Source organism: Cryptomeria japonica, chromosome 6 (assembly GCF_030272615.1).
Source record: "Cryptomeria japonica chromosome 6, Sugi_1.0, whole genome shotgun sequence".
In the NCBI taxonomy this organism is placed as follows: Eukaryota; Viridiplantae; Streptophyta; class Pinopsida; order Cupressales; family Cupressaceae; genus Cryptomeria; species Cryptomeria japonica.
In genome coordinates this window covers 119,834,090-119,849,492 of record NC_081410.1, presented here as the reverse complement: position 1 = coordinate 119,849,492, position 15,403 = coordinate 119,834,090, and the positions used below count along the sequence as shown (strand labels likewise).

Below are 15,403 nucleotides of genomic sequence, written 5' to 3'. Positions count from 1 at the left end.
GCATTGTCTTAACTCTTTTAGTAATCTCTGGCGTTGTTGGAGTGATGTGGGCATTTGAAGTATCAATTGACTTGGTCCTCAAACACTTCGCCACCATTTGTTTAATGTGTTTAATAATTACATAGATCTTTCTGGCTCGCAACAAGCCATAATAGCCGTCGAGTTGGGTGATGTGAACATCGTGTTTTGGCGAATCGGTCTAGAAGTGAAGACGTAATTTCAAAAACTGAATTGCCCGTTTAGCTTATTATGACGTCCCCAAAAATGACTCAAACAATCCATCCCAAAGAACCTGGTGGAACATGGATCACCTAAATGCTGAACTTATAGAAAATGCACCAAAGAGTGTCTAAAAACTAACCCAAGTCATTGTTAATGCATGCTACCATTGAGAAGGGTGAGCTTAACAAAGTTTAAAACTAATGAACAAGCCCGAAGGAGTATCTACCCATTGTAGAAGGGTGAGATGAGAAAACTTAAAACTAACGAAAATGCTCGAGAGAGAGTACCCCATCTTAGAACTCAGAAAATACTCGAAAGAGTATCTACCCATTACAAAAGCTAGCTTAAATATGTGTGTATTACTAATTCAAAGATAAGCAGCAACTTAACATATCAGGTTGGATACAGCCTAATCCTTACGAAAGTAAGGTGTTTAAAATTAGCGAATTGCAAAACAGATATGTTTGAATAACAGAAGGGTACTATGTCCAGTTGCTCGCTACAGGTGTCAAATATAGCTCGCAAATTGTACCTACTCAATAATTAATTTACTCGGCACCTATAACCAGACTTTTCGATAAACAAGTAAATTTCTTCGGCAAATGTGCTCAAACCATAAATAAATTCGCTCCTCCCCTTGATTAAAATTGAGACTTCAAACTTCAAACAAAAAACTCTTATTTTTATTCAAGAAAGCATAAAAGGATGTCACCTTAACTTCGTTGGATAGATGATTCGTTCCCTTCTCCTGATTGAATAACTAAATAATTGACTCCATAAGGCAGAGAATCACAATGTTGAATGTTCATTGGCAAAAGCATTGACCATCAACAATCTTTAATATTATGGTGAAACTTTAACATAGCCGTATTGGAAGCTTGGAACGCAGAGCAGTTTGTCCCATTGCCCTACGGATTGGTAGAATATAAACACACAAATTGCCTGTGGGCATAAGAAAAACAATTGTCATCTTCAAAACAAACTCAGAAGCAGATAATAATTAGAGATATTAGGAAAGATAAAACCATAATTTTCCTCAAAATACATAATCTTTTATATCTAGTTCAAATTTTCTTGTTATGATCCACCTTTAGAAACAATCTGGAAATGTTGTGTACTTCACACAAATAATCAAGCGAGCAAATAATTATCCTCACCACAGTTGCCTGATATGCTCATATACGTCTCTTCTTCCATTTTTGTGCAAGATGCCCTCAATTCTGATGTGTATGATAAAAGTATAAATGGTTAAGCACTGGGGAGTACCTCGGATTTCACTTCACAATTTATAGTCACTTTGTAAAATATGCCAGACAAAAAGCAGACTTAATAAACTCTATAATCATTTATGATCTTAAATTAACAAAACAGAGCTAAAACAATTATATATACTTCACAACTAGAAGTTTAAAATTAGAACAAAATATATAAACAGGAACCAATGCGGATCAGGTCAATACATACAACCTGAATTTAAAATTTAACGGCATCTCAGGGTTAAAAATCAGGTTTGCCCGGATGATAATTTTATGATCATTGTGCTTTAATACAATGCAGACATGTATAATATTAAATCATCCACAAATATAAGTTAGTAAAAAACGCCTAGAATTAAACCAAGTAGAAAGCACAAATAACAGCCTACGGCAAAAACATTATCCATGCATCTTAACATTAACTACTCGATCAAAAGCCAAACCCAACCAGGAAGACTGGTCCTCTGGTCAAATAGCAAGCGCCAGCATTCTCGTTCTATTTTCAAACTACACCTCTTGCTTCTTTAAACATTTCAACAATCCAGAAGATCATGTACAGATTGTGAATGATCTCAGAAGTGAACCCTAAATTCTATTAATGTATAAACTTGGAAACATACACAAAAAGGCAGGCAGTGAACATCAATGAGATTGAATTGCAATAAACCACTCACACAATTCCATCAAAACTACTTACAGCAGTCAAATTCAAAACCAAGACATGGACTTAAATCAGATTTAATTAAACATATATGATCCCAAAACCAGAGCTAACCTTAACTATATTTGACTAATATCTAGGTTAACATGACAAAGCATAAAAAATATCACATTGAAATAAATATTATTTCTGTGCTTTAACATCTCAATTCAGAGGTTAACGAACAACTTGATGAAAAGAAATTTAAGAGAAGGCATTCAACTCCCAGAAGACTACAAGCTAAACTTAAAAAATCTGAAAAAGCCTGAATTAAAAAGAAAAAACTATAGCAACAAAAAGAAGAGTATTAAGAAACTTAAAACATAAACACCGTCACTTCTCACCAGTTACCTGCAGATAAGGGTAAGGTTATGTGGATAGACAATCTTCAGAACCAAGGTACATTGATATATCGGCACAGTGTATAATAAATAAACAACCAAATACAAAATATTAGTATATTTTAAGCTTTCACAGGACATGACATTCCTAGAATGTGTTTCTAAATATAACAAGCTCCAGATTTTATCCATATAAAAAGCTTTAATTGGATTGGGCGCAGACTACAGTCATTCAATCTGATTTTCTTGTATAACATTAACTATAGAGGGATGATGGGTCGCGCTGTGTTAGCTCCTAACATCGATATATTCAAAACACTGTAAAACGTCTCTATCCAAAAACTCTCAACAAAATTGCTTCTAAATATTGAATAATATAGAAAAATGACATGGTTTTGTGTCATGATCTTCCATCCACATCAATTTCATTCAAACCTGAAATTTCGTTTAAAAATTTTTCACCTTGTTCTTATAATTCTACTGATGTGTCCTATATGCGGGCAGGTTTGAACAAACTAGAAGTCGCTTAGATGAGGTTGTTTGACCTTTTACTATAGATGTATTCTTAAGATCTCCCCAACCTTTGTTGTGGAATTATCTCCAAAACATTTACCCTACCTAGTCCAGGCACACATATTCAAGACCTGAGATTCAGTGCCAACCCCTCAACAAAAACAAACCTCAATGAATCATCATGGTTACAAGCACAATACTGCTAATAGATATTTTGTTTATTAGGACTTGAACCCCTTACAGATATAATTTTACTCCCAATCAATGTCAACACAAAAAAGTGGATATACAGACTAGAGAGAATCAACTGTACTCAACTAAAGGAAGACAAAAGGAATTACAATTGCAACCGTGTTGGAGGTGGCAAGGTAACAGACCTATTAGATATCACAAAAACCGCAGCTTTGGATAGTTACCGTAGACACAGTTACTTCTCAGGTTGATATAGCAGGCAATATGAATAATATCCTGATGTTTAAATACCACTGTTTGTCTGAGTTTTTTAGGACAGAAATGGGAATGGGTTTCAGGGACAGCAACTTTCAATTTTAGGGATGGCTAATAAAATAATAAATAAAATTAATGTGTCAACAAAACTAGAAAAAGGTAAACTAAGTTGTACTTTACTTTTTTTATGTAAACAATGAGTAAAAGAACCTGATATTACACAAAGTTGGAAATTTTGGCAATCGATTGGTACAATTATATATATCATATAATTATTCATCAAGTTCATAATACAGAGTACCATAATTAACCTAACTCATTGTCCAATACAAATACCATAGCATTATCCTGAACGCCAAACTGCTAAGTGAATCTAGCGGCAATTGATCCCTGGCCAACCCTGTATGGATTGACTCACTAGCTCTACATTCCACTGTGCTAATGCCTCTCCCTGTATTCCTCTTTCCCGTCTTCTTCCTCTTCCTCTACTTATATTTCTTTTTGTATCTATTCCTCTTCTATTTTGATGCTTTCAAAAGGGCATGGCTAGGGTTTTTAAGGTCAAGGGGGCTTGGTGCGCACCACTTTTAGGTTTAGCATTACAGAACTCTATTTTGTTTTTTCAATACTTTTTAAAAAACAGCTGACATCCTGTTGTCACCTTGACAGTTAAGGGACATCAGGCATCCCTAGACCATCCTGAGGACAGTCCCTCATCACTTAGCTTTAAGTTTGTTGTCCGGCATAAGGTATAACTTTCATCCAAATTACCTTGTTAGACAAAATAACTTTTTTTCAGAAATAGCTAGGTTATCAACCAGACTTGGCTCTAAAGTTTTTTCTTGTTTGTTGACTTAAGACACTTGACTAAACAAACACCAAGAATGATTGCACAAATGAATAAACACTCTATCTATTTGCACTAAATCTATCTTGAAGTTTTGAAATACCATTTATTTACCTTATATTTTTCTTTTAATTTTGAATCTTCTCAACTTTTCTTGCTTAGTGCAAATGACCATCTTTTTAAGAATACATAACAGTGAAAAGATAAAATTGGAAAGAGGTAAAGTTAACACAAAGCAAAAAGATACATATCAGTGAAAAGTGGAATTATTTAGGCCAAAAGCTACATGCCGATTAGGGTATGAGTACTACAGATACAGTTTCGCGAGTAGGGCAATTTTTTTTTCTTGGGTATGGTTACGGGTACATCCATACACACACACACACAGATATGTGTGTGTGTGTGTATACATATGTATATACATGAATATATATATATATATATATATACGTATACATACATACATGATACATATATATACATATATATATTCCGACTAAGTTATAAATCATCAAAATAAAACAATATTGTAATAAAATTTGAATATATTATAATAAGTTCAAACATATAAATTTTAAAATTTATTGTTATTATAATATATTCAAGTTATAATAACTTTAAATATATTATTGAACATATAGAATATTGTTATTTATTGTTAAAATTAAATTCAATTTAAATATTTTGAAATAAAAAAATTTATTATTTAACATATAGAATTAAAAACAAAAGTAAATGTCAAATTAGTGATTTAAAAACAATAAGTTAATATAAATTAAATTTTATTTGAAAAATCAATAAATAAGAACTTTAGAAAGTCGAAGGTAAAATAAAAATAGAACAAAACTTTGGAAAGCTTCATCTTGCATCACAGATGGACGGAGGAAGACAATGGAGAAATAGAGAAAATCAGCCAAAAGAAGAGGGCAGAGTAAGATGCAAAAATCCACCAACTCCAAGACAAACCCAAGGTTGGACCAATACCAGACCTGGTCCCAGATCAAACCTGGCCCCGGTTCCAGCCACAAACCACCGAACCTGATAATAGAGGCCAACGGTCTTAAAATTTAATTTTTTTGGAGGGTGTCGTGATCAACAGTGGGGGATCGATTTATCACATGCTGATTTCTACAAATCAACAAAATTCAAAAAACAATTTATTAATTTTTATTTTTTGTTTTAATAATTTTTTTATAAGATTTATTATTAGGTTAAGAGTTGGAAGCTAATGAGGAACCCAAAAGTTTGATCAAAGATCACATCCAAAAACCATAAAAGTCAGCAGCATACAAGCCAATTATTCCAAATCCAGAGATATTAAACAAGGAAATGTTTTTTCTGGACACCAGTCACACTAAATGCCAGCAAAATCTTGCAGACTACATGTTGCTGTACATTGAGTTCAAATTACCACTTCTTGTGTGTGCATAATGATTATGTAAGAAGTCAAAACATATTTAACATAATATTTTAAAAACAAGAACTAGATTATAAATAGTTAAGAAAGACTGAATAGGTGAATACAAAGAATACATAATTCAAGAGTCACGTGCAAGATAGAATGCATGATAACAAAAATTGGAAAAAACAAGATTAATTAAGTAAACACATTCTATTTCTTTCTTCCTGCCAATCCCTACTACCATTTTGAGAATTTTCAAAACGGTTGTGAGTGAGTTGCCATTCTCTAACCTACACTCGAGAAGTCAAACCCTCTGGTTTAACCAAATTTAGTGATTACTATTTTATCTGATTAATACCTACCAGTTTTCAATCTCTGTTGCAGCCTCTGTGAAAAGAGCACTCAGAAAATTGGAATAAGAGAAGCCATCCCATGGTTCATAGCAAATGCCTTGAAATCTTCTTAGTATTGATTGATGAAAAAATCAACATGAGTAAGATTAATGAGTGGTCAGTGAATTTATTTTTTACCTTGAGTTTCTTGTTAAATTCCCCTTCCTTATGGCTTCATCCACCTTTTATGATTAAAAAGAGTTGGAAAACTGTAAAAAGGGTATGAAAACTCTAAAATAAAGGCATCCAAAAAGGATGAAGCAAATATGAATGAGGAGTCTCATTTAGTAAGGCCCTCCACAGACTATAAGTTAAAAAATCACTGACATTTTCTAGGTATCTCAAAACAAGGGATCTCAAAGTTGGTGAGTCGATATTTCAGAAAGCTGTGCAATCTGTTAAATGATGAAGGGTTTTATTACAACTAAAAAGTTAACTTAGTAAGGTATGCATTCAAATATCCTAGATGCCCTTTACTTTCTTTATTTTATCAGGTAGGATATTCTCCAGACAATATTTTATGTTGAGAGACTTCTAACACAAGGTTATTGTTGTAATACTATAAGATTTCCTAACAAGTAGTCCTCGGTAGTAAAATAGGACTGACAATCAAAATCTAGGAAAACTAGGAATTAACCCTGTGAGAGGTCAGTAGCTCAGTGGGTGAGAACATGAGAATGCCAATGTAAGGTTTGATGTGTTAAGTTAAATTAGTTAAATTAGTTTCTAGGTTAGTCTTGGTATATAGGCCATGTACACTTTGAATTAACATGTGCAACGATAAATCAGTATGCTTTAGATGAATTTGGTAGTAACCTTCCATGCAATGGCCTCTACAAAGGCTTTATATGCCCCTCACATCCCAAATTGCTATATAAACAAAATGATCATAGCCATTTGTAGGCAACCGAGACAGGAATCAATTAAATTTACAAACAATTTGTTATTCTATAAGTATTTCATTGTCATTGAGTTAAGTTTAGAAGTTCAAGCTTTGATGTTTTTATGTACGAATCTCTTTGCAGAATTCTACATGATATAGACCATCTAAGAAAATGTCTTTCTTGAAAGTTTCTCAGCATCCCAAAAAGAAATTATCAGTTTCTTAGGATATTACCAAGAAAAAACCACAAAAATATTGGAAACCTAACAACACAGAAAAGTTGAAATAAAAAAAGAGTAATAACTGTTCTTTGTGCTGTTTCTGGAGTCGATTGTGTGTCTTTTTTACATCAACAAGTCTGATCAAAAAAAGCATAATTACATATAGAATCTTAACCCTTGCACTCTGTGATCCATCATCAGGATGTTAGAGAGCTCAAGAGTTGAAAAATAGATTGTTGCAGACCTGAGGAGATTATAAAGAGGTCGGAAAGGGGGATTGGAAGGGTAGGGAGAAGAGAGATGCCACATCATTTGATGTACAAATGACTTATGCTAAATCTAAAAAGATAATTAGAATAAGTAAAAGATATATAAAAAATATATAATCAATTTACAATAAGACTAGAAATAAAAATTGATTATAATACAGAATGTATAATGCCCAAGGATGAACAAGAAAAAGAACCTAATGAAATTAATTAAAATGGCATTAGATGCTAATGAGTAATAAATGACTTTGAAATAATGAGTAATAAATGACTTTGAAATATCATAAGACCAAAGAATGAGTTCATCCTATAAATGAGCTACAATGCCACTTCCACTAGCCATGTCATATGTAGAAGTTGCCTCGTCTAAACAAATTTTTGGTAGGTTGTGTGATAGTAACCTTTACGTCAGCACACTCCAGAGTTATATCAGAGTCCAAAATATATGTGAGAACAGTGTCTCAATCAACAGAACAACCACTCGACAATTTTTTGAATTGTCCGGTATTATGAATTCAACAACATTTTGAAGATCCACTCCAAGAATGAACTATATATGGTTCTTATCAATAAATTGTGCATCCTTTACTGCCCCTCACAATCCACAACTTCAAAAACATTGTCCCTTTAGGGTACAACACTATAATTACACTGCTTGATAGTCCATTTCTTGCATCCTTCCATCTATTAGAAATTTAGAAATGATAAACACCCTTGTTTGTTTCTAAGAGACCTTAATGGAAGCCAAAGAAGTTTGTAGATTTTTTAACCTCCTTCGAAAAAAATGTGTTGCTCGCATTCTCAAAACATGGGCCCATGTACCATTTTGGAACTTCGTCTATTTTTTGCATCATATCTTACCAATACAATTATCAAACAACATTCAAGGACAAACAATTTTGCATAGACGCATCTTACAACAGTTTGATCGGCAATCCTTCTAACATCATTTAAAAATGTCATTTCCAATGGTCCTTTTGCTCTTCACATTAACAAGGAAAACACTATGAGATGAAAAAGCAAATGACCTCCTTGACCATTATCTCTCCTCAAAGAATGCCTTGTTACGGACAACTCTTGCATTTGCTTCCTCCAACTCTTTGATATGTCCTAACCTTCAGATCTCGAGAAACAAGACGGTCCTAACAAACAAAAGATTCTGCAATTGGGGAAGAGAAAAAATGCCATTCGCCCTTTCCACATCATTTTGGGTATATTATAGAGATCTATGTTGATGGTCCAATTCATGAGATAGGGAGGATTTCCTTGAGGACAAAGCACTTATTTGTAGATTTCTTAAAATTTGGACCAAGCTGTATGATCTTCATGCTTGGATCACTACCTACTACAAAGACAACTTGGTGATTAAGATCCTTATTTTACCATGTGCCAGGCGCTTCTTCATCCTTGAGATCAAACCCCTTGACAAGGAGAAAGTGTTAAAAAGATGGCCAATGGTTGTTTCAAGGCGATTTTTGATGTCTGAAGGCTTGATACCCCTCCTTCAATCCTCAAACGGAGGTCTACACATCTGCATTTTTATGGGTTTGATTACCATACCTCCCCATTCAATTTTGGGAGCAGGGTTGCCTGCAATCCATAGGCAATGGCTTAGGCAAATTTTTATGTGCCTCAAAGGAGACAATCAAATATACGCGAGCACCAAATGTGCTCAAACTTGTGTGGAGATGGACCTTTCCAATTGTCTACTAATAGAGATCTCCTTAAAAGTAGGCAAGAGAAACTAGAGGCAGCAAGTAGATTACGAAAAGGATGCCTTTAGATACAGGAAGTGCTTCTCCACAAAGCATCGAACACCTCAATGTCTAAAATCAAAAAATTTTGATCTTAGAAATCAAGTTGAATGCAAGACTCCTACTTAGTGGATTGGTGTTGAGTCTCATCGTTACTTGATTTCTTCTCAGCGGAGCCGAGCACCTCAGAAGCCCCTTTCCTGCTTTGCACAAATACAAATTCAACTTCTCCTACAAACAAACTTCAAGAGTCCGATTTCAAGACCCGTGCACAAGTCTCAAAGGTTGCAGCTTCTTCATTGTTCAGGCAAAGTTCCAAGGGAGGTGAAGCCTCTACGATTTTATATCCTTTTGCTGCCTCCTCAGGCTCTCCAAAGTTGGATGGAGTTAGTCCCAGGAACAAAGTTCAATATGGCCAGGCAAGGACATGAGATATGGCGATGAAGAACCCCTTAGCAGTAGACCAAAATACTCTAGTTTCTTCTCACTCTGGGAATAAATGGGCAAAGGTTAAGAAGAAATCCCCTTCTAGCAAACACCACATGTTGCCTAAGATCTACCGCGAAAGGGGGAAATTGTAGTCAAAGTGGAAATTTCTCAAACAAGGGGCTTTCCAAGAACACGACAATTTAACCTTGGTGTAATTTAGTATACCAATTTTAGCGAGATATGCTAACGATCCATATTTGTGTTGTCTTTTCTCTAGCAACCCTTGTGGCAAAGGGATGCATTGATGTACTTGCCTTATTATCAATAAAAATCACGTCTTGCATATCAAAAAAAAACTTAAATTTCTTAAGAAAACACAACTTTTTTGCAAAATTGAATTGCAAACCCATGACGAAGTGTTTTATATAAAATTTATGAGGATTGCTTTTGAAAATCATAATCATAAATTGCATATCTAGGCAAGTAAAAAAAAATTAAAAAAATTTACAATTTCAGCTTCCCCATTCTAGTGAAAAAATGGGTGATAGAGGGTATGGTCCTCACACTCAATTGTGGCTCCCTACTTGGCTCTACCCTACTACTAAATGGCAATGACTCCTCTACCATATCAATGTCATCCAAAAACAATTGAATCTACCCTATTTCAACTGCTGCCACATCTTCCACGAACTGACATGCGAAATTGATTGAAATTAGCATAAACCAATTAAAATTTGAATCAATTCAGAGTTGGTATGTGAGTTTAATTTTATTTCTTCCAGCATTTACAAAACAATTAACATCTAACTACATGTGCCATTAGGCCTTGTCAAAGAAAAATTGCAAATGTACTACACATGTTCAGGCTTAGGAAAATTTAAAAAATTGAAATTCTAGAAACAAGTGGAAATAAAAATCAACCAACCTGGAATCACATAATAAATCTCCCCAAGTCAACGTAGAATGCTTCCTTCTTCTTGTGTGTGATGTGGAAGGGTCAATCGAGGTTTCACAAAGCAAAAGGTATGTTCTTTGCAGGTCAAAATCGTGTTGCGACCCAACATTGAATTTTTGTGCAAAATCGCCAAGTTTTAACAAATACAAGTGGAAAATTTTGATAAAAAGACCCAAAGAGTTTGCTCTGTGAGTACTCACGGGCCAAACAAATAGTAAATACATAAAAACTCACTAAGCTCAATGAGTTTACAAAGTATGCATAGACAATAGTACCTCTAACAATTTTGATAACAGGTTAGGCACCAAAAATTAGAATACTCCTCATATTCCACCTATTGAAGAGAACCTTGTAAACTATGGTGCTCCATCTCAACACAAAGCTAATGGGAAAGCACCAACAAGAGGCAAGAGGAGTCATCAAACCATAAAATTGACGATGTTAAAGATAGGTGGGCCAAACAATGGATTGATCAACAACCTAAAGGTTATGCTCAACATAAAAAGCTAGTTTGAAGGTGATAGAAGTCAAACGAGAAGCCCAACTGACTTAGATGTGCCATCGAAAATGTCCTCTATGACAAATAGATTAGACGACTCTTTCCCTACAAGGAGATGATGAAGAGCACACAAAGAGTACTTAAAGGGGGAGTTAGTCCAAACCTCAAAGAATCCACCACACCAACACCCAAGGTCAGACAAAGAGGCAATCCCATTTGAGGAACATGGCATCAAGAAATCATATCTCCCTCAAGACTAAGGAGAACTATCCATGGATCTTAGCTTGTGCATAAACCAAGTGAGTCTAAACCTAGTCTAAGTTAAATGGGTTAGGTTGCAAATTCCTAGTACACAATAAATAGGAACCATTTGAACTATTTGTACCAGATGATACTCTAAAGCATAATTGTCTAAATCATATCAAACCAAGCCCAAACACAAGAAACCATGCCAAGGCCCTAATACTCAAAACCATATAGCTCTATCAAATTTAACCATTGCATCAAAAGGGCATAGTTCGGAAGGTATATCCTATAAGCGTACTTAGAAGCCTTGTTGTTCAAGAACGGGTATATCCCTTGGAAAGACAAAAGAGAGAATCCAAAAACAAGAGCGGACCTCTAAACTAAACTATAAGTAAAATAGTGGTTATCTAAAGAAGGCCCCTCTATAGAAGAAATGAAACCTACAAAGAGCATCAAGTTGCCAACAAGTTAACAACAATCACAAAACTTTGAAAGTGCATCAAGTTGACTCTATAAGTCATTGAAGAAACAAGAGTGGGGTGCCACATCATCTACAAAAATTAAAATAGCAATCGCTACGAAAGACATACCAAAGAGGATTTAGTGAGAGCAGGAAACCCTACTCAACTCCAATAATACTTTGGACAAAAGTCAAAGAGGATGTTAGTACAAAATACAACTATCTTAAAGAACAACATGATGCAATGAGGGTCTCAAAAATATCAATGTCTCTCAATTTTTGGAGCAATGATGATTGTGGAACAAAAACAAAACCTTCTAAAAGTCAATAGAGCAACTAGATGCATCAAATAACTAATGATGAGCCTCCTCAATGATGATGCAATCAATAGTTTGAAACTCCCTCTTCAAGACTACCTACATGATATAAAAATATATTTCTTGCAATACTATTCCTCGATTACGAGGATGGCAAAAGATCACCATTTATAGAACAACAAAATTAGTTTTCCTAATTTATAGCTTTTATAATTGTAAAATTAATTTCCCCAATCTCATTTAAAATTACAAGACAAAGATAGCACAGACATACATAGATTTTCAAGACCCTGATATGGTTGCAATTGGATACACTATTCATAAAAACACAAAGCTACATATATATCAAAAGACATAAAACATAGAAATTATAATTCTCTAATGTCGCAAGCACTCTGCTCTGCGACGCATACCTTCACTCACTCCCCTTCCTCCAATGATGATGCTCTTTCTCCTCGCACTAGTTTAATGGCTCCCAAGTTTGCCCCTCATAGCTCAAGTCCTTCAAATGGTGTGTTGAGGAATCCAAACTTTGAACCATGTTGGCTTTCTATCGTGGCCACTCCAAACCCTAGCTCTTCCCTATGGCAAAAGGAAGAATCTTCGCATTGTTTCAAGGATATGCACAGCTTGGGCAACCATGTGTGTTGCGTTGGGCGCAAAAATTTTGGTTTTTAAAAGGCAACTATGAATAGTTCTGTCTTTTCATCTCCCGATCATGCTATGCGCTCTAATTTGGATGTGTTCCAACGATGGCCTAAGGAGGGCTCACAAGGCTCTCAAAAGGCTCAAAGGCTTTTTGTGTTGGATCTAGTGGACAGTGATCAAACAAACAAATTCGATCATGATGCCTTAGCTTCGCTCCCTTCATCTTCAAAACATGGCCCAAGGAGTGCAATGTATTTTTCTCAAACAATTGATTGCACAACGGATTTTAGGGCCACTTTATGCCAGGGAGCTCCAGTGGGGGAAAGCTTGTCCATCCCCCAAGCTCACCTCAAAGCCTCTCTCCAACTGGGCTTTTTTCTCCTTGCTCTTCCAAGGATCTAAATCTCCCATTCTCAATTTTGCTCCCAGATTCAATGTCGAAGGTAAATGTTGGCAACTTTATCAGTGACAAAGAAGATTTTCTACTAAGCAACGCCTTAATTTGTAGATTTCTTCGAACATGGCAAATCTATGAGACCTCCACAACTGGATCAGCAACAAGTGGAAAAAATACATAGTGGATGAAATTAGCATTTACCCCTATGTTGAGGGGTATTTCATCTTGAAGTTTGAGTCAAAGGAAGAAAAGGATCTAGTCCTCAATGTTGGACCTTGGGTTTTTCATGACTACTTTCTATGCATGAAGTCGTCGTTCCCATCCTTCAACCTTCGAACTCAGACTTTCCCTTCTTTTCTATGGAAATTGAATGTCTAAAAGCCATTGGCAACAGTTTGGGGAAATATCAAAGCATATCAAAAGAAATAATCAAATATGCATGTTCCACCTGTGCACGTCTTTGTGTTTCAATGAATCTTTCGAAAGGTCTTCCTGCTGAGGTTGCACTGAAGGTTGGTGATAGAAGCTAGAAACAACTAGTAGACTATGAGAAGATTGCTTTCTAGTGCAGAATTTGTTATTCAACAGAAATCTCACCTCGGTGCTACAAGAAGCATTCGCATTTTTTTGCACAACCTACTTGGTGGAAAGGGGTAGAATCTCATCACTATGTTGTCTCTCCAAATGAGAGCTTTCTCTCAACTACCCCTACTACACTTCATGACCGTCACCCTTTGCCATGTGCTTCTCCTCCACAAAGCCCAATGAATCAACTACCCAAGGCCACTAAAGCAATTAACTCCAATAAAGGTGACAATACGACCGTTGTTCACATCTCTAGTCAAAAGTCTGACACATAATTAAGCAATCATATTTCGTCCATTGAAAAAACTAGATCTCCTAAAGCCATTGGTTGTGGCACAATAGTGAAAAGGGAGAAATGTTCTAACATTGATAGCTTATCTTAAAATGAGGAGTGGACAAGAGGTTAAAAGAAAGAAAACTCCAATAAAAGCAATGCATCATATGTCCTTGAGATCGTCAAAGAAAAGATAATGAAGTATTTGTAATTTTGTTACACGCCTATTTGGGTCATGCATGTTCGGTTTTTTTGGAGTATAAATATACAGGGGGTGGAACCCTTGTCCATAGTTTGCCAACAAAAAAAAAGATAACACAAAATAAGCTATATGGTGTGATTTTTATTGCTAGACAAGCAATATTGAAAATAGGATCATTGCTACTATATTCCATTAATGTTTATAGATATAAATTCATCAACAAAACAATTTAATAAAATCACATGTTATCATTAGATTGAGAATAATTCTGAATCAAATTTATATAAATTTCAAGAAATTAAAAATATTCAAATATTAAATTAAATATTAAAAATCAAGCTGAATTCCAAAAACATTAGAATATAATCTAAATACAAATTTTAAAAATAGATTTAATAAAGATATATACATACATACATACATATATATATATATATACAACAAAGTCAAATGTAAAAGTCAAATGTAAAAGTTGAAATAAAATTAATACTATATAAAATTAAGTTAAATAACCTTGTTTATGGGGTGGAACAGATCGGCCCATCGGTAAACAACAGAGACAAGGTTGTTTGAGTTCCCCAAGACTAAGGGTGGCTCTAGATGTGTGGTAAGGGATCAAGAAGGAAAAACTCTAGCAATAGATACTAAGAAATTAGCTAATGGGGCAAATAACAAGGCTAAATTTCAAGTGGCTTAACTTGCATTGAGAACATGCAGAAATTTGAACTATAATTGAAATCACTTGGAAAGTGATTCATAGATCATCATAAATATGATGCACAGGACAAAGAAGCAGAACTAGAAATTAAATAATTTTATGTGGTCATTTAGCAATTGTTGGAGTGAGAAATTTTGAATATCAAATACATATCGGGAAGGTAATGAATTAGCCGATCTATTGGCAAATTGGGCCATCAAAAGAATAGAGTACGAAGGAATATTTGATTAATGTTTCCCACAAGTTGGATAGTTTAGCAACGAAGGAGATAAAAGATGCATTGAAGGGTTTAAATGATGGAGTGGCGTGAAACAAACAATGAGACAAGAAAACATAGAGAGAGGGTGAGCAAGAAGCCCTAGTGTGTGCCACTTAATGGCATGATTTATTTAGTTGAAAGACAAGGCACACAATTCTGGAGGTAAC

The 15,403-nt window shown here is 34.8% G+C and overlaps 1 protein-coding gene across 13 annotated transcripts in view; it reads right to left on the bottom strand.

The window, feature by feature from the left end:
• The window catches only part of LOC131053717 (cyclin-dependent kinase G-2), a 33,333-nt gene that overhangs the window by 6,470 nt on the left and 11,460 nt on the right, over positions 1-15,403 (bottom strand). For 8 of the 13 annotated variants that reach the window (XM_057988323.2, XM_059207214.1, XM_059207215.1 and 5 more), the window contains 2 exons: positions 1,380-1,442; positions 884-1,164 (listed from right to left, as the gene is read on the bottom strand). The gene's annotated coding sequence lies outside the window, so the exon portion shown is untranslated. Of the gene's footprint in view, positions 1-883; positions 1,165-1,310; positions 1,518-15,403 lie in introns of those variants that run through there. The other 5 variants (XM_057988325.2, XM_057988326.2, XM_057988324.2 and 2 more) reach the window with 3 other exon arrangements.